The sequence below is a fragment of the Arvicola amphibius genome, chromosome 11, assembly GCF_903992535.2.
Source record: "Arvicola amphibius chromosome 11, mArvAmp1.2, whole genome shotgun sequence".
Classification (NCBI taxonomy): Eukaryota; Metazoa; Chordata; class Mammalia; order Rodentia; family Cricetidae; genus Arvicola; species Arvicola amphibius.
The window spans coordinates 71314608-71335158 of record NC_052057.2 but is presented as its reverse complement, the minus strand read 5'-3'; the positions used below and the strand labels follow the sequence as shown (position 1 = coordinate 71335158).

Genomic DNA, 20551 nt, shown 5'->3' with positions numbered 1-20551 from the left:
GAGGATGCTATGTTTGAATAAGCATCCTTACAGACTCACATTTTGCTCCCTAACTGGTGGTGGTATTATGGGAGTTTTTGAAACCTCTAGGAGATATAGGCTGGCTGGAATGAGTTGTTTAAATCTCTGAGGATTTGGACCTAGTTCAGGGCTTACATGACTTCTCTGCTTCCTGATCAGAAGTGATGTGAGGAGACTTCAGAATACACTTCTTTTGCCATGAACTCTGCCATGTCTTTTTCCCTCAGGATGAACAGAAACCTCTCAAATATGAGCCCAAACACCCCTTTATCTCTGAAGTTGTCTTGTTAAACAGAGTAAACAAGCTTTTCCTCTGCTGTTGTCTTCTGTGAGGGCTAACACAGAGGGCACTGCTCAGCCTCCTCTAACCCAGTGCCAACGAGGGGCAAACTCACTCCTCATTTCTGTCCTTTTCTCTAAAACAAGTGGTTTATAAAGCATGCCTACAAAGAACTAAGCAGCTCTTGCCTGAGTTGCTTTTGTTTGTTTGGGTTTTCTGTTGTTGTTGTTGTTGTTTTGGTTTTTTGAGACAGGGTTTTTCTGTAGTTTTGGAGCCTGTCCTGTAACTAGCTCTTGTAGACCAGACTGGCATCAAACTCACAGAGATCTGGTGCTTCTGCCTCCTAAGTGCTGGGATTAAAGGCGTGTGCCACCATCGTCTGCCATAAATTGAATTCTTTAGTCTAAAATATATTCCAGTGTAGTGCCCCTGACTTCCTTAAATATAACACTTATAACGTATTTTGGGATAGTGATATTTCATTTGTATTTTAGTAAATAAAGCTTGCCTATAGATCAGAGAGTAAAATACCTCTGGGTATTACAGTGCTGGGATTACAGGCCTGAGCCAACACCGCCCGACGACTAAATTGCTTCCAAAAGCTTGTTATATACAAAAATATTTTCTTTTTTATTGTTCAAATTGACAATCTCTTTCTTCAAATTCCCTCTAATCTTCAAAATCAGTTTAAAAAGTCTTGTTTTTTTTCTGTAAATAGTTCACTTAAGTGAAGTTAATCTCGAATTTAGTTTAAATATTGAAAAATACATAAAAATACATCTTCATTCTAAAATACATTTTTTGGACTTGTTCTGTGAGCTGCAGGCTAGAGAACCGATCTAACAAGTGCTCTCACAACTGCTGTCCTTGGGTATTCATTATCAGGAGATACTGTCTTTTTAAATGACTATGTTACAGTTTACCTTTTCTTGTTTATATCTGAGGACTTTTCTTATTTCCTCACTGACATTCTGAGAGGTCCTATGTGGAATTCTACCATGCAAGGTTTTACCGCTAAATAAAGTGAAGATTTTGCTTCCACATTCTTATTTTTGTGACAACTTTACTGATAAATAACATACATACCATACAATTCACCATTGAAAATGCACAATTAAGTGGGTTTTGTGCAACAGACACCACGGCCATCAGCACCGTCTCAGCCCCGGGGAACTGTTACACTACTTTCTCTAGAAGGGTTTGCCCTCCCTGGCATTCTGTAATAAATGGAATTATCAGCAGACATATGATAATTTTATGGCTAGATTCATTAGAACATATAATGCTTTTGAGCATATATCATCAATTGTTTTATGGCTGAATAATATTCCATTGATATTTACAGCACAATATATTCAGCTATTCTTCAGCCAATGGACATCTCAACTGTTTTAATTTTGGAGCTATTATTAATAATGGTACTATGAACATTACCACAATATCTTTATCAAAATAGAATGGGATGATCTAGTTCACAGGAAATGGAATAGTCAATGGAAACAAAATCAGATATTTCATAGGACGTGGATCTTGCCAATCTATAGGGTATTCAGCCTGAAATATGTGTTTTAGACTTTCCAGCAACCCAATTCTATGTATCAGGACTGAATTAAAATTTCTTAGCAGGAAGATAACCCTTTATCCCACTAACCTCTCCAAGCTTGCATATTTATATGACATGCACAAACAATATTATGTTGGGCATGGTGATCCATACCCATAATCCTATAATTAGGTAGGAGGATTGGAGAGAGGAGGGGAAAGGCGGGGAGGGGAGCAGAGAAAAAATGTAGAGCTCAATAAATATCAATAAAAAAGAGAAAAAAATAAAGAAAACTACCTACAGAACTGCAGGTAAATAAGATTTCTTTGTTTTCTAGGTAATCGGTTTGGTTGAAGGGTCAGATTTGGTGTATAGATTTCTTCCCAATTGTATCTCAAGCTGTAAGAAAACTGGCTCAGTCTCAATACATCAACATCCGTTATGGGGGAAGAAAACAGGGTAGAATCAGTTTTACTACATAAATTGCTTGTGGGTTATAAAATTATGATTTATCTAAGCTAAATGTCTTTTCCAGAAAAATGATGAAGTTGAGCTAACTCTGTACCCTGGGTGACTGGTACTCATGAGTTGGATGAACGTTAAAATGAACAAAAATCAGAATATCAGACGTGCATGCAGCATCGACACTGCATGGCCTTACGACAAATTTAGGGCTTTCCTTCCAGTTAGTTATTCTGCACAGACATTCACCCAACCCTTTTTCTAAAGGTTTCTGCATCAGCAGTTAGTGGCTACTCACTGCACTGGGGGTGGGAGGTGGTAGAAAAGGAGAGGCATAGGAGAGTGGAGAAGCCAGTATGATACCATGAAAGGACAGTCACCCAAGATAAAAGCATCTCAGGGGGAGTAAGCAGGAAGTAGAGGTGGCTTATGTGCTGGAGTCCTGGCCCTAAAAACTTCTAAGAAAGATGCTACTAGTCATCATAAGTCAACCCTTAAAACTTGGAAAAATGTATTAGAAATCGCATGTACAAAGAGGAGCTCTCCTGTGCTCCAGTGTCTAAGAGTTCACAATGCAGGACACAGTACCTAAGAGGCCTGTGGTCAGGAAGAGGGAGAATGTGCAGGCTGTCGGGGTGCACGCAGAAAGCCTTGATCTCACCAGAGAAGTCATCATAGCTCTGACAGAAGACAGTAGCAAAGCAATATGGCTGATAGCACCAGAGGCTGCCAAGCCAAGAAAGCAATGTGCCTTTCTCCCGTGGCCGCCTACTGGCAGTGTCGCCGAGTTTTCCACAACTGACACAGCAGAGCCCTGCAATCTGTACAGCTTTGATACAAAGGCACAGTGACCTGACACATTCCCCAAACTTTGTTCACTTTTTACTTAATCTTTATTCTTTAAGTTATTAAATTATTTAAATATCCATCACTTAAGTTATTTTATTATGTGAAGACATCTAAAAATAAATTACCATGATCTTCTATCTGTGACTTTAGGGCTTAGAATCCTTAGGTATGATTCTGAATACATGCTACTATTTATTATAAGCTGGTATGAGGCTGTATAAGTTGGAAGGGCATACAGAATACTTAACAAGTCCCAAACATGACTTAGTATAAATCTGTTTTCTAAATTTCTCCATGAGGGAAGTGGGTAGCTGGAGAGAGGGCATCACAGCTGGTAAGAGCACTGGCTGTTCTTCCAGAGAACCTGGGTTCGATTTCTGGTAACTACATAGTGCTCACAACCTTCTGAAACTTCATTTTTAGGGAATTTGATGCCCTTTTCTGACTCCCATGGCCCAGTAATACACATGAGATACAGACATACATGCTGGTAAAACACATACATATAAAAAATAAAATACGTATTTTTAAAAAGAAAAGTAATGCAGAAAGATGGATACAACTGAGTTACAAAGACCAATAAACCCTGCACAGAGTAAGTGCAGACTGAACAGCCCATGTCGGAAATGCTTGGGACAATGGTTCATATTTCAGAGAGTTTTTGCTTTTTGTTTGTTTGTTTGGAGTTTTTTTGGTTTGATTTGGTTTTTCTGTAGCTTTAGAGCCTGTCCTGGAACTAGCTCTTGTAGACCAGGCTGTCCTTGAACTCCTCTGCCTCCTAAGTGTTGGGATTAAAGGCATGAACCACTACTGCCCAGCCAAAATAAAAAATTAAATGTGGTGCTTGCCACTTATTCAATCTTGTTACGCCTTCATATTTATTTTTATGTTATTATCCTCAATTTAATGGCAGCTATTTTATAATTTTCCTCATATAAAATAAGCAATATATAAATTTAGATTAAAATACCAAATTACTCAGAGATTTATGTGTGTGTTGTGGGATTTTAGCCAATGCCTTTCGGGGATCATGAATCCCAAGGCTTATAGGTAATAAGCTTAGGGATAGAGTCTCGCTCTCTCTTACTCCTGTTCTCTTACGGGGGCTGGAGCAAAGGAAGTGGCTTGCTCCTTCACCATTGGACAAAATGACTGGGTAAAGGCAGCTAGATCAGCAGGAGTCTAAACCGTTTCGTATCACAGTGTTTATTACCCCTATTGTACATAAATAAATTCTTGAGAACGCTCTACGTGTGTGTATATATGGGGGCGTGCAGGGGTGTTGCAGGTGAAGGCGGAAGAGGGTATTAAATCCCATGGATACATAATACTTGATGTGAGTGCTAGGAAGCAAACTCAGGTCCTCTACATAAGTAACAAGTATTTTTAATTGCTGACCCACCTCTCTGGCTCCTGCTTTATTTGAGATTTCTGCATTGACTTTATAGGGTTAGTATCCTTAAAGATCTGAAGTACTTTGAAATCCGGAAGTTTCTGAGTACCGACAGCTTCCAAGAAGGGCTGGGCACTGAGAATAAAACTGGGAAAGACGACTAGCTGCCTTAAAGGGTCCTGTTCCTGGGATTTTGAGTGACCAACCATACTGTGATTCAAAATTAATTCTGATATCTTACTCTTAATTCATCAAAAACCAAAGAGGAGGTGTCCCAAAGATCTGAGCTAAAAGACAAGACTACCAGGGAAGATAACTAAATTACAGCAACCTTTATAGTCCACTCTTAAGCAGACATGTTTTCTCGTTATGACAGAATGAGTCACCTGAAAGGGTCGCTGATGAGTTTTTAGAGCAAGTGCAGAGTCACAGTGTATTATCAATGCTATCTTTCAGATTCTGACACACTTGCCTAAGACTGAACTGGTGCACTTTTAGCAGCTCCTGTGTGGGTTTGGCTCACCTCTGTCCTTTCTAGGAGGAAACAGAAAGACATGGAGATATGGGCTTGGCACTATATGTACTATACCAACTGACCCCATCAGTCAAAGAGGTGTCGAGATGTTTCAACACACTGCTCAACAGAACATTATGGTAAAGTGAATGGAATAGGCCCTATAATACAAATGGTCACCTGCTGGATCTTCAAGGGACCTTACATGGCTGCTATTATATCTCTTTATCCATCCCTCAGAACTTAGGGACTATGCTGTATAAACCCTAGGTTCTTATTTCTGTCTTTGCAATAAAGAGGTGTGACCAGGGATAAGCAGACAGAAGTAAGGAAATCACAAAGAAATACTTATTAAAAGGAAATGTAGAAATACTCAGAGCCTCTCAAGAAAGCTAGCACAGAACTGGTTTTTCGGGTTAGAGGTCTGTGGTGCTCACATTTCAGTTCTTAAGAGGCCTGGAAAGAAGCGAATGTCATGGGGGCGACGGCAGCACTCTCAGCTACCCCGTCCAGTTTCCCTTTTGTCTCTGACCAGATCACAGGAGCGCTCCTTCTTCAGTGATGACAGATAAGGATGGATGGTCAACAAAGGCTACTTAAAGTGTTATTAGGTTGCTACTCTAGAAAGAAAATGCGCGCGCGGTGGGGGGGGGGGGGGCGATTAAAAAAACTAACTGCTTGTCTAACTGATAGAGCTGAGGTAGGAACTACTACTGGGGCATTATCTGAACTTCTTGAAATAGATATAACCCAGACTAGAAATAAGAAATGGGGTAGAGTATTTGGGGAGGAGGAGAAACAGGAAGAGCAGGAAGGGAGAGGAAGAGAGGGGAGTTGGGCGTAGAGGAGGGAAAGATAAAATCTATGTGCTTGTCTATATACGTCATATGACTTCTCTCAATACAAAAGACGCAACCAAGCCGGGCGGTGGTGGCGCACGCCTTTAATCCCAGCACTCGGGAGGCAGAGGCAGGCGGATCTCTGTGAGTTCGAGACCAGCCTGGTCTACAAGAGCTAGTTCCAGGATAGGCTTCAAAGCTACAGAGAAACCCTGTCTCGAAAAACCAAAAAAAAAAAAAAAAAGACGCAACCATAGAAATGAGAGTGGATGTCTGGGTGAACAAAGAAGTGGGATATGACTAGGAAGGCTAGCCTAAAGTTGGTGTCACAGACAATGGGGCCTGCAGGCAAACATCCCAGGGGATGCTTAACAAGCACTCCACTCCTCATCCCATGTGATGTAGCCTATGCCTGCTGCAAAGGAGCCTCTGCTGGCATCTCCCAATTGCAAAAAAAACGTTGTCAGCTTCTGTCTAGTCACTATTTGTGTCTCCTTAACTAGAGTCATCTCGACAGGTATGTCACCTGCTTTAGAAGGACAAGAGAGATTTAACAGCCATGAATTATGAAATAAAGATTCAAAGTCAAGATCTGAAACCAACCAGTGACTTCAGAAATGGCACCAATTGCCAGGAGGTGGTGGTACAGAGGCAGCCTGTTCTACAAGAGCTAGTTCTAGCACAGAGAAATCCTATTTTGAGAAAAAAAAAAAAAAAAACAGAAAAAAGAAAGGAAAGAAATGGCAAGATTACAGGGAACGGCAGCTATAAATCAGATGGGAAGTAAAGGCAGCCCCTGTGTCTGTGGTGAATACTGCGGTCAGACCACAGCCCTTATCTGCGGTTCAAACCTTACTCACTAGACAGAGGAACAGAAGAAAGAATGGCTTAATTTCTTATCTAGTGTAAAAGTCATCAAAAAATAAAATGTAACATAATTTATGCTTTCAATTATTTGAAATGATTCTCCAGTTATCCCAAGAATGGAATAGTTTTTTCACTTTTAACATGTGTGCTTTCGTGCACACAAATACAAACATGACAACTTGCACAGGCAGTCCTGCTATGTGGGAGGTGATCAGACTCAGCAACAAGAGCTTTTCCAAGCTGAGCCATCCGTCAGCCCCAAGAATGTAGCATTTTAAAGCTAAAATCGGTTTGTTGGTTTTGGTTTTGTTGTTGTTGTTGTTGTTGTTTTTGGTTGGTTTTTTTGTTTTGTTTTGTTTTGTTTTTGTTTTTCGAGACAGGGTTTATCTGTAGCTTTGGAGCCAGCTCTGGTAGGCCAGACTGGCCTTGAACTCAAATGTGCGACACCACCCTGCTATTCTTGCTTAATAGCTAAGACATTCCTTTACAGTGTTTCTCAGCAAGTGAGAATGTTTTGAGACAAGGTTTCAAGTAGTTAGACTGGTTGTGAACTACCAAGCAGAGGACAGAACCTGAACTCCTAATCTTCCTACCTCAATTTCCTGAGTAATGGGATTAAAGGTTGTGCCACCAGCCCATTTATGAAGTGTTAGGGACCAAACCTGGGGCAAACTGTTTATCAACCAAGCTATACAACCTATATATAGTTATATCTTGTAAAAGTCTCTAGGCCTAAAGTTGTTTGCAAAGAGAAAAACATGAAAAGAGGTTGGGCTAGTATTCCTGAAAATAGAATAACTATGCTAACAGAAGCTCTGAGAATAAGCCACGGAAAGCATTCTCTTGTAACATCACTTGAACTGCATCTTCCTTCACTAATGAGTAGCAGGTAGTTTCTGATTTTAAAATGGGGCCTCCAATTTCTCATAACCAAAGTGTTATAAGCCTGAGAACCCTCACTAGAGAGGAAGAAGGCCATATACAAAGCCAGTCTGAAATTCTGAAGTGTACTTGGGGTGGAAGATTGTGTGTGTGGTGTTCTTGTGAGAGCATGTGCCATGGCGTGTCCTTGTGCTGTCAGCTCTTTCCACCAGCCTGGGTCACCGAACCACATACCAAGAGCCCCCATCTGCTACCCCACATCCCAGGCCTGAGTTTGCTGTTTTGTTTCTGCTCTAAAGAACCAAAAACCTCAAAATTAATCACAGTTGATCCTCTAAGTAGCTAGTGAACTTGGATGTAACACTGGACAGTCACTTAACCTACCAGATACTTTATGTGCTCGTTAGCCCCACGTGTGCCAGTGTTAAGGAAGTAGAGGCAGTCAGATTTCCATGAATTGAAGGCTAATCTGGTTTATATATCAAGTTGCTGACCAGCCAGGGATTCATAGGAAGACCCGTCTCAAACAAACAAAAACATAAGATCAGAATACCGACTCCATTGGGTTCCTTCTGCTGATTGTCTAAGAATGTGTCTAAGATGTCTAAGAATGTCTAAGATGTAAGAAGGCTCAAAGATACTATCTGGTTCAGTGTGCATAGTCTACTCTTTGCTCTACCGCACTGTGAGTTTAGTAAGTCAGCACTCCATTGCTAATGTGTGCCTTTTCTTCTTGTCTCTGCACTGAAACGACAGTGTTGACGGCTCTGACAAACTATCAAAGCTGAGCAAACACACATGTAAGTAACCTCAGCATGCTTGTGGTAGCTTGTGCTCATACCCTGCTATATATACTCAAGAAAGTAAACAACTAAAGCTATGCATGTATATGTGGACAGCTGTAATAATGCCCATAAATAAGCAGGGAGAGGGCAGATCTCTCACGGAATTCATGCTTTCACTCAAGTACCTTCACATCCTCTACGGTCATCCTCAAAGTTGTAGCACAAGGCAGAAAGCACCTCTGTAAAAATTATTGGCATAATCTAACGAAGACAAGCTGTAGGACACACAATCCTGTGACTTCACCACCAAGCCACCACCAGAACGTAAAGCACGAATGTTTTCAAATCAAGTTGTTCAGGCTCTGCATCAGATAGAATCCAAATACACTGCACACTCTGACACAAAGAATTAGCAAGTTTAAGTAGACACAGTCCATGTGAAGGCCAAGAGCACAATCTCGCCAAAAGTAACAGTAGATGTTTGTTTTTCTCTCTTTTCTCTGCCTTTCTATGTAGCTATATCTGTCTCCACTTCAAAACATCTGTGAACACTTTAAGTCCCTCTGGAAACCTCACTGGAATATATAAACACACCAGGTATGTTATTCTCACCATCAGTCCTTGGAACCCTGGAGAAAATAAGAGGCTTTATCAACAGAGATGTCTGTCAAAATAATGACTCAATTAAAAAGGAACCCAAGCTAGAAAGATCATGAGCCAAAGACACCAAATTAGTTAGAATAATGTCTACACATCTGTCATATATGTGCACTTCTCCCTCCTCCGCCCTCAAATACAAAAGATCAAGAGGTAAGATCAACCATCTGGCTTTTGATGAGAAGTCACATCACTCTGAAACCGAGGAAAGAAGGCGACTGTGGCCCAACAGAAGGGTGTTTTTATTTTGTTTTAAAATAAGAAGCAAAGAAACCAGACTGTTGAAAGTAAACACACTAAATATGCACCATAGGCTAACAAAGTAACAAACTGGCCTTTGGAAGCTGTTATAAATGTATTTAAAAGATGACAACATTATCTCACAAGTCATTATTTTCTAAAGATATTTTAAAAAGTTAGACCCTGCCTGGGTTTGGTGACACGTGCCTTTACCCCAGCATTCAGGAGACAGGAAGGTTCCTATGAGTTCAATGCCAGTCTGGTCTACACAGTGAGACCTCTTCTAAAAATAAAAGCCAAGAACCTGATTGGATATATACTACATGTCTCTGTGAACAAGTTCAAACAGTAGTAATTAGAGAGTTAAATAAGGAATATTGTATGAAGATATATATAAGCAGCAGCTCCATTAAATAACTAAAAGAAAGAAAAACTGAGATCACCTGCAGCATTTACAGAGAAAATCCAGATCCTGCTGGGCTAGTAAGGCAAAATGTATTACTGTATGTTACTAAGACACTCATGATATAAAATATAATTTAATAAAATTAAATCAAAGAAGTTTCATAGTTCTATTCTTTTCAAACATCATAATGTAAGTCGCAAAAATAGTTTTAAAATACAGTTTAAGACTATCTTCTATTTTTATATTCCAATTTATATTGTAGGGAAAAATTATTTGCTGAACTAGTAAAACTGCCAGATTAAAGAATTACTAACCCAAATCAAATAGCTTTCTTAATGAAAGAGAAACTGAAAGACAGCAGCTCCCTGGCCTCCACTCCCCTTACAGAGCCACCAAGCTAACCATGAGGATCGTGTCACTTCCTCAAGACAAGCTTGCAGGGTTAAGATGAAGGCCTCAAAGAGTGCTTCTGGGCAGTGGGCAGTGCCGGCAGGTTTACTACAGGCTTCCTGCACATCCTCCTACTGAGTTACCCAGGCTGTGGCTGTCCATTCACAGAAAACAGGCTGGCCTCAGTCCCTTCAACTGGGTCCACACGATTGTCAGTGACTTACTTCTTGTTAAATGTTTATCTAAATGGCACCCAAAATGCCAAGACTTTTGAATTGAAGGAAACAAAACCCTCAAAATCGTCACTCCGGCTCTTCTAAGTAGTTAAGCAACTCTGCATTCTGCTCAGAAGACCTGTGTTTCAATTTTTAAACCCATTCACTCCTTACTTGGGAACAACCGTACAGTCATTCAATGCTATATATTTCCTGCTTTCTCCCCTTTGTATGCCCCCACCATGAGAATGGAGATTATGTTGCATGTCTACACGTGTACTGATTGCAGACACCCATGTACCACCCAATAAACAGTAAGTAGCAAACAACCTTCAGACAACCTACTATGTTCAAATGAGTTGGAAAAAATACACACTACCAAAGCTTACTATTAATAACTTCTTTCATTTCCTTAGAATACAGGGTCTCAGGACAGTGACAAAAATTATAGTTTTATAATTACAGTTATAGCTAATACCACTTAATCTTATGGATAACTGTATGAAGAAATGCTTTAATCTACGTGTTGTATGCAGCTCAAGTTAGCTTGAGCTTCACATATACACAAGGAGGTGTCAATAGAAGAAGCCTGGTTGACACTGCTTATCTTTGTGGAGTCTAGAAAGGTCAGTTGACTCCTGTCTGGGAAACAGTATATACCTGGGATGTTCCTTCCAAGGGAAAGTGAACAGTATAACAAAGTAGCTCACTCCTGTAATCTCATCTGAAGAGAGAGTAAAGCAAGAGCACTGCTAACCTAAGGCCATCCTGAGGTACTATCCCGACCCCTCACCCCCACCAAAAAAGAAGGAAGGAAGGAAGGAAGGAAGGAAGGAAGGAAGGAAGGAAGGAAGGAAGGAAGGAAGGAAGGGATGGAAGGGATGGAAGGAAGAGAAAAAAAAGAAAAGAAAGAATTTGCCTGAAAGAAGCAAGCAAGCAAGCAAGGAAGCATACTACTTACTGGCCCAAATCAAAAGTCAAGATGTAGAAAACTGGATAGAAGCCATGATCAATGTCCTCACAGATCTTTCTTGAAGCCAACAAAGAACAACCAAGACACATACTCATCTAGATTGAAATTTAAAGACCACAATGACAGGAAAGCGAGGGAAGGAGCCTTTTATTCAACCACCTGTACCCACTCCCAGAAAGAACAGCTACAGCTTGCTTCTGGGTAGAAATGCAAGGAGGGAAATCAGTGACATTGTGTTCTTCAAGATGTCCAAGTCTAGCCCCCAAATGAACACAACACATGCAAGTACTTATGTTGTACTATCAGATTAATAAATTTAATGATGAAAATGAAGCTAATCTCTTCTCACCGACGTGGACACAGGAAAGAGAGGAAAGCAGAAGAAAATAAAAAAATTTTTAAAAACTAGCCTTTCATAATTCCCAACTGACTGTGTTAAAGCCATCAGAAGTAATAATTTCAATGATTTCAAAAGGAGAGAAGTGTGGCTCAGAGGTTATGTCTACCATGCCCAGTACACCACCACCAACCATAACTAAATACTTCAGCTCCACAGTGAGCGTAGGCTGTGATGCCCACCATCCCTTCCACATGATCAAAAGGAAGGTCCATCCTGGGAGGTAAAATTCTCCTCCAACACTTCTTACTCTCTAGGTTGTAGTGCTGTCTAGGCTAGCATTTGAGGAAAATATCATTATAACAGTGATACAATTAAATGTTACCAAATCTTGCTAGCACAAGCTGCCCCTCTTTGTGCAACTGTATAACTCTCAGTTAAAGTCAGTGTCTAACATGGGCCTTTGCTCATCAATGAACCAAGAGGGGATACAAAAATCAGCATTCAAGTCCAAAGGAGCTTTATTTCATGCTTAGGTATACTTACTATAATTTTTGGAATTAGCAGAGTGTCCTGGCATTGCATAGCATGCACTACTAGACAGTGGAGGAATTCCCTCCAGGCATCAGTGTGGAAGCACTAGTCCATGTGACCAAACCTTAACCTTCCCCCCACTTAATTGCCTTTGCACCTCAAGATTCCCGGCACTCGCTATAATGCGCTCACTATAAATTAAAAATCACATTTAGTCTGTTTAAAAAAATCGTATCTTAAATTCAAACTAAGGAATTCTCCATTCTATACATTTAGTTCTGGAATTTTCATTTACACTCATAGATACTATCACTTTAGAATGTTTAAGAAAGCACAATTAATTATGTTCTCCAAAACCTAAGGTATATTGAACTTGCCATCAAGAACATATTGTTCAAATTATTACACAATTAAGACATACGGTGTCTTTATATTACATGAAAATTAACCAAATGGAGGGAAGCTGACGTTATCTGACTATGTTCTACCCAAACACTGCATGAGCTCACTTAAAGATGTAAGTCATCACATGCTCCTTCAGAGGAAATCATCCACTTATGTAAAGACTGTGAGACAATATCCGACTCTCTGCAGCAGTTTAACTAACCTACTTTTGTGATGAAGCAGGGAGTATGGAACTGATCTACAGAGCCAGTTCCAGAACAGCCAGGGCTACCCAGAGAAATCTTGTCTCAAAACCATAAACAAATTAAAAAAACAAAACAAATAAAACAATTAAGTCTTCCAAACATTATGTTACCTGGAAACATACAGAAACAAAGGAATTACTTTTTGAGCAAGAAAGAAGTTGACCCCTACAGGAGCAAAGCCTTCTATCCATGTCCGACAGCTGTAGGACTGCATTGAAGGCATCATTCCATCCCTGGCAGTCTTTAACCAGTGTTTCCGTAATGGAAGCCACAAACTAAGAAATCCCTTAACTGGTGTTCTTTGATTTATATTACTAAAAAGAACACAAGCCATCAGAATGAAGTAATTCTAGTTCAGAATAAGCTCACAGAATAGGTGCACTCCTTGGTGTTTGGAAAGACATTCCAGAGCACTAAGCCGTCAATTCCGACCTGCTAGTGCAGAGAGTGGTCCAAGTGCATGCCTGTTGGATTGTTTAGTCACACCCCAAGTCCTCATCCTTTGTTGAAATACAAGAACTCAGAAGACTAATGTCTAATCAGTCCACCCCTGGAGGCTGAATGCCCACCAACAGCAGGAAAGTGTGTCCTTCCCCATAAGACCCAGAGCACTGGTGAGGGAGGGTGGATCAGAGGCCTTGTCCCAGGCACTCACGTGGTCGGCCATCTTCAAACAGGCCCCTTCATAACCTTTCAGAGCCCTACGCATGCACTTTCGACACTCACGCTCCACCATGTAACGGGCTTCATTCAGCCCCAACTTTAAAACGGAAAGGACTGAGGAAGCAGAATCAAACAGACCCAGCCCCACTGTTAAAGGAGAGGGGGTTTACAAATGTAAAAGATATAAAGGGAGCATCAGGGGTCAATAAATATCATCAGCATACAATCTGAATGTGTAGTAAGAGCCACTAGCAAGAAAGGCCAAGCACAGGACTTCACAGCACAGAACTAACCACTAACACTGAGATTTGCTGCCAAAATCCATAGCAATTTTTCTTTTCTTCTACATTCTGCCATCAAAAATAGCTCCAAAGTTAAAATTTAATCAACTAAATAAACAACTTGTCTAGCGTGTACACTTAAGACTTTTCCAAATAGAAACTGAGCAACAACAAACACACCTTCAAATGTCATTTTAAGACATTCATAAAGAAATTTCACAGCAGAAACATGTAGGAAAATAGGTAAGTTCTGTTTTCTTTTCATTTACATCCATCTTATTTACTCATTACTTTTCTAATATATCAGATAATTTTAAATACTTAATCTTACAAAAAGTAATCACAACATAAAAGACTCAATGCTTGTGCCTGTACAACATAAAAGACTCACCTGTGCCTGTACACAGTGCAGAAGATCTGTTCATCTGAAGCCAAATCCGAGCGGAATCTGCAATATGAACAAACAGACAAACAAACATTAGTGAAGACAGAATCTCGCTGGGCTCGTCAGCAGGTACATAGTTAATACTTGTACATCACTCTTAGTGCACAAGCGACATTCACTAGTCAGCCCTATACTGAACCGCAAAGCAAGCCAAGAGGCAGAATGACCTTGGCATCACTTCTACTTGCGTAGCACAAGACAAAATATACAAGGAACATTGCACTGTGCATGACAGGGCAGCTACAAGAGTCTGAGTTCTCACAGTTACATTTCAACGGCTACACAATGGCCAGCTCTCTCCACTAGGTTGAAGATGAATGGCTGCAGCACAGGCAGTACGGGATACCCATGGCCACTCTGAATTTCTAGGACTAGCACAGGGCCTGTACACTATAACATGCTGCAGTACATGTTTTTAATTAAACAAATAAAATTCACATAATAACTAATGTGTCATGCTTAAGAGTTTTCTTTCCAGTACAGAACCTTTGAAAGTAAAATTACAAAATAAAAAAAGAACCTATGTAGTAACTGTAGCATAAAAATGACGGAACAATTTGCTATCTGAAGAAAAGTCTATTGGAGTAAAGAGTATACTGTATGTATACACACGAGGGGTGGGAAGAGTATTAAAAATAGTTGGGTCTTGTCAGGCCCAAACATAATGGTGTGTGAACAATTGTTTTGCTTCTTCTAAGCAATTAGGTTAACATCCCTGCAATTAGGAGCACCTGCTGCTTTGTAGCGGCCTGGAGTTTGGGTGCCAGCACAGTCTCTCCAGCCTGTTAACCTAATTGCGGGCTGAGAGATAGATGAGGAACAGTATCATCTTTTATTTTGTTGATCTAGAGGAAGCAAATTTAGCTGCGGAAGAGAATGAAGTGACAGCTGTAATATTGACCAAAGGGCATTTTAATATACCTGGGGAGAAAGAGAGAAAAAAAGAACATACTTTATTTTTGGGGCAAAAGAAACCATCGGCAGCACTAGCTCATTGGGTGAGCATGGGGTGCAGCATCACCTGTGTTTCCAGTTCGATCTGTACACCCATCAGGCAGCTCTCTACCACGTGCCCATGCTGTTCCCGAGGTGCGCCTTGGGAACAAGGTCTAGCTGCAGAGCTCATGGTCTACCATGGTACATGGCCACCACCCCGGCTAGGGGTTCACAGAAGGTCACTGCTTTGACAATTCTATCACTTTTTGCTGACCTAACAAGAAGGCAGCGATCTGAGCCCCTGAAAACTGTTTCTTGTGACTTCTGATGCCACACTAATAAGAACAGCGAAAGCCCATGGTCTCCAGACTGTGAACAGACTGTGTTTTTTCCTGAGTCCTATGCCATGTAATTTTCTCAATCAAAGTAGCCACCAACCAAAGGAAGCCACTTCCTATTAGCAGCGAAAGGTGTGAGGAAGGTGCTGGGCCACCTGAGTCAGCTTTCGGCATTTCTCACATACACCGGAAAAGCCAAAAGGCTGACAGGCCAAAGGGAGCCAGGCAACTGCCACCCTGCATGTCCGTTCCCCCCCCGCCACCCCCCGAGGATCTTAGACTGGCCCCTGTCAAGCTATCACCAAGACAGTCAGGGAGGCTGGCAAACGCTGAAGACACACAGGGACAGAGAAAGCTGCAGAAGGACACTTGAAATTCTTTAACAGCTTCAGTCAAACACAACTATATGCCCACAGTCTATGATGTGTGGTCGCTTAATTTTTTCTATTGAGATTAAAAACACAAAACCTACCAGATTTTTAACTTAGTGTACTTCAAATCATAGGGTCATCTTCAAGACAAGAAAACTACACACACACACACACACACACAGAGAGAGAAAGAGAGAGAGAGAGAGAGAGAGAGAGAGAGAGAGAGAGAGATTTTGTAAGACAAATATATCCTAAAATATAGAAGTGATTAAGATCTTCTGAGCAAAGCATACAAAAAAGGACAGTTATAAGCTTGGAGCTAAGCCCAGAGAAGCACCAACACCAGAAAATAAACAAAGAAGATAACAGGAGGAAGGCCAGCAGGTGGGGGCGGGGCATGCAAGCCGAGATGCACATTGTTCGGTCCGGTCCCTACCTGATTTGATAATAAGTACAACCGTCTTAAACAAAGAGAAAGACAGATGAGACAAATGAAAAAGAAATAAGGCTGTGAGCCCAGCAGGTGCAAATGACCACTATCAGTACATTAAACTAACCTTATCTTCCTATCTACGTGGGAGTTCGCTGAGGGCAGGGGAAAAACAGCAGCCATCCTTGAGGTGATCTTGGGCTTTAAAGCACTCTGAACCCTATTCACAAGGCTCAGGCTTGCCTGCCACCATCACTAGAACATGCCACATGGATAACCACACCACCTCTCAAGTTAAAGGCTCAAAAAAAAAAAACCACAGTTATGTTTACTGTCTTTTGATCAGTCATGTGGACAATCTCAAATTATAAACTCCCTTCAGACATTCTTCTTCTCTTAGTTTTTTAAATTCCTAATTATTATTGATGAAATCAATCACATTGAAAAATAAATGAGCCCTTAACGCTTCCTTTTATATTGCTGAGTTTAAGGTAGACAAGCCTGTAAGATACTTCGAAACTACCCAAAATATAGGATATCTTAGACAAAGAAGTAACAAAGAAATTGGATCAAAAGTTAGCATTCAAACCTATGATTTCTCCATATAGGCCAGGGACAATCTTTAACCCCCAATGAATCCATGAACAATATGAATCCAGGAACAATAAATCCTAAACATCATATCTGCTATCCTAGATGAGTCTAATACTTGTAAAAAGGCTTAACAGTTTGAGATCTAGAATTAACAGACAAAACATCTAACAAAACAAAGTGCAAACCTAGGGAGAGCGGTATGGCACCTCAGTGTGTGCATACAACGGGAACACCTGAGAACAGGGCCACTAGGAAACCCAGCACTCAAACATCTATCATTAGTCAAGATCTTCTTTACAAGTTGTTTTAAAATCTACAGGAACGACCAACCACAGCATTCCTCCGGTGCTATAGAAAGGTAGAGCTTATTCCCCCAACCCATAGTAACCACTAGCTGTCCCTTTCAGGTCAATGAGATCAAGTTTTAAATTACCACACATAAGTGAGAACATATGGTATGTCCTTCTGTGTCTGACTTACTCTACATAACATAATGTCCTCTCGGCTAATCCACGTCACACCAATCCTATGTGTTATGTCCAAAGGGAAATAAATGACACGCCTCTGTTCACTGCAGCAATGATCACAATGACTGATTACAAGACCCTCAATTGAGTCAGGTAAAGCAAATGGCACTTTACTATCTGGACATAAAGAAACAGGCGCGACATTCTGCTGAGGAGCAGATGCCAATGGCTCTGCGGTTACTTTACATGAATTACTGCTAATGCTTGTCACAGAGAGATGCCTATTAGTGCCAATAAACTGTGCATCGGAAACATTAAGTGACTTACTCATGTTAAGATGAGAGGACAAAAGGCCTTCCTACTGCCCCATCTCTCCCCCACTTCTTACTCCTCTCAGAACATTAGAAAGATGCTTTGTGATGCCCAGCCTCACACAGCTGCCAGCAACTACCTCACAAGGAATTGCAAAGTAGCCCTCTAACAAGACCACTCAATTGCTTGTGTCAACAAAAGCAAAGAGAACAGAAACTAACACCATGCTGGAAGAAAAACAGAAATGAAGAGGGTGAAGTCATCAGACACTGGAGACGATTCTGAAACCTAATAGAGAAAAAAGTGCCAGAAGTAACCTGGAATTGCTCAGTTCCTTCTCTAAACAGAGATATCTGGGCTGCAGAATGCACACTATGACCTACGACACCCAGGATGGGTTTTAGTGTAGTCCCATACTTTGACGTAGATGCAAATATAGAATGAGTACAGGCAGATAAGTCACAGCACAATTGTCCTCAACCACGAGTCAAACCTGTCTGTGAATTAAAACATATCGCTCAATAGCAGAATTAGTGATACAATAAAAATAAATTTATGGTGGGGGTTCCTAAGAATCACCTACGGGATTTCCGATGGTTGTGACCCACAGGGTAGACCTGCTGTACCGACAGACCACACGGCTGAGAGCCAATGCCATTCAATATCTCAGACATTGCTGCTATTTTCATTTCTTTGATACCCAGTTCTTTATAAGATTGGGTAAAGAAAAGCAGGGAGGAGTGAAAATACAGCTTGTAATGTACTGGAAGTAGTACTGGGGGAGGCGTAGGTTAGGGTGAAAATGGTGTGAAATGTTACACACTTATGAATCTCTCAATTCAGTGCACACTGAATTCAAAAGAGTCTGAGCTCAGAGGATCACCAAGCAATCTACTACCTCCATTTCATAGTTGGGGTGGGGGGGGGTCTTCATTTGTGTTTAGTTAGTGATCACTGATCCTACTGAGAATAAAACCTGCAGTAGAAGAAATTGATTAACGCACTAAACAGGCTGCCTATCCCAGAAGCTACTCATTATTCATAAAAATAAACATAGCTATACAATCAATGTACAGTTTTTAAAATTTATTCATGCAAGGGTTTTTCAAAAACTTTGCTGATATACCAAATTAAGGCAAATATACTGCCCTCAGTGTGCCTTGGGTGTGATGCAGAACAAAGCTGCTGTGGTTTACCTTAAATGACCTGGCTCCCTCTGCAAAAGTAAATTTTATTAAATTTGAAGATTCTGTCTTTATTGTTAGGTGGTAAGCGTATTATTTGTGGCGTTAATAAAGACTTTGATAATCCTTTCAAGTTCAGTATCTGGGTATCATAGGCCTATCAAATGATGGTGTGCTCACAGTGTGCAGACGCTCCCTCGGGGGACTCTGGTTCTACAAGGCAAGTCCATGGTGAGCACACATCCTCAGGCAAGGTGTTCAACACCCTCCAAGTACACCAAGAAAAGCAAGTACAGCAGGAAGACAGCCACAAACCACAGCACAGTGACAGTCCTCTGTAGCAGAAAGTCTGTATTCACCCCAAACAGGTGGCAACTCTGATAATGTCACTGACATGGTCAAGTGATACACAGAACATGATCCCTATGTGGAAGTGTGGAAGACCAAAGATGGCAATTACCTTTGCTACTTCTCCCCTAGAACCAAGAGGTTAACTACCACCCCCAAGAAACTGGAGAGTCTTGCTAGATGGGCAACATCACTGAGATGTTGATGCCTGCGTGTAGTCCTCAGGCACCCGCCTCAGACGCCTGTCTTTGGCCTCAATATCCTGAGCTACCTATGGCTCTGGCAGCACTTTGTTGAGTATGTCCAAGGCATGGAGATCATGTACAATATATGAACTGCTGGGCCAGGCTGTCCAACTCCTGACACAGAATCATGAGACAGAATGAAAATACACATAACAGAATAAAAACTAACAACCTGTATATATAGAAATATAGTAAGGGCTTTAAGGCCAAAAAAAAAAAAATCAAAAACATTTATCAAGATCAGAGAGAAGACAGCCAGAATGGTATCAAACACAAGAAAGGCCCACAATAACTGGGGATCACTTATCTGTCATACATTTACAGTGACGGACTCCGGAAATACGCAAACACCACAACTGACCACCCACACCTCAGAGTTTAGATGTGTACTGCCTGATGTTCTTGCTTCTGACCATGGCTATTTGGGCTACGACTTGCTGCCTGCCAATTGTCACAAACCAATCACACCACCTGGTAGCAGCCTTGTGAAGATCTGATTTCAAAGTCAGTGTGGTGTTCAGTACTAAACACCATCCATGCAACTACTATAAGTCTGAGACCGTCTATGGATTTTTACAACTGGAGTTAGAGAGATGACTTAGCAGTTTAAAAGTGCATACTGTTATTCAGAGAACCTGAGTTCAATTCCCAGGATCCTCATCAGGTGTTTTACAACCACCTGTACCTCCAACTCTGGATAACACCTTTCTGATCTCTGCAGGCACACGTGTGTACACAAGCACACACACACACACAAAAAAAAAAAATTCAGAACACCTGAAATGTATTTGAAGTATGTCTTCCCATACTTATCTCAAAGTGTTATTATAATGTCTTCCTATATATTTTCCCCCTCACAAAAATAGCTAGTCACTGGGATCATAATCAGAAAAAAATCAACCAAATTTGATCAAATACTCTGAGTTCCTTCATGAGAAGAAAATGAAGATGGAATCAAATTCCCACAAAAGGTCACATATAGTTTGCAGAATTACCCATGCTTTAGTTAACTGTACTATATAGTAAAATGTTTCGGTTTCTATTTCAGACTATAAATCCATGGCATGCGGAACTAATCCTTTTTATTTTTTCCTAACTGA

At 40.8% G+C, this 20551-nt stretch overlaps 1 protein-coding gene across 1 annotated transcript in view; it reads right to left on the bottom strand.

Annotated features, from left to right (window-relative positions):
• The window catches only part of Ncoa2 (nuclear receptor coactivator 2), a 208246-nt gene that overhangs the window by 114419 nt on the left and 73276 nt on the right, over positions 1 to 20551 (bottom strand). Inside the window, 1 exon segment of the mRNA XM_038347228.2 lies at positions 14173 to 14229. The gene's annotated coding sequence lies outside the window, so the exon portion shown is untranslated.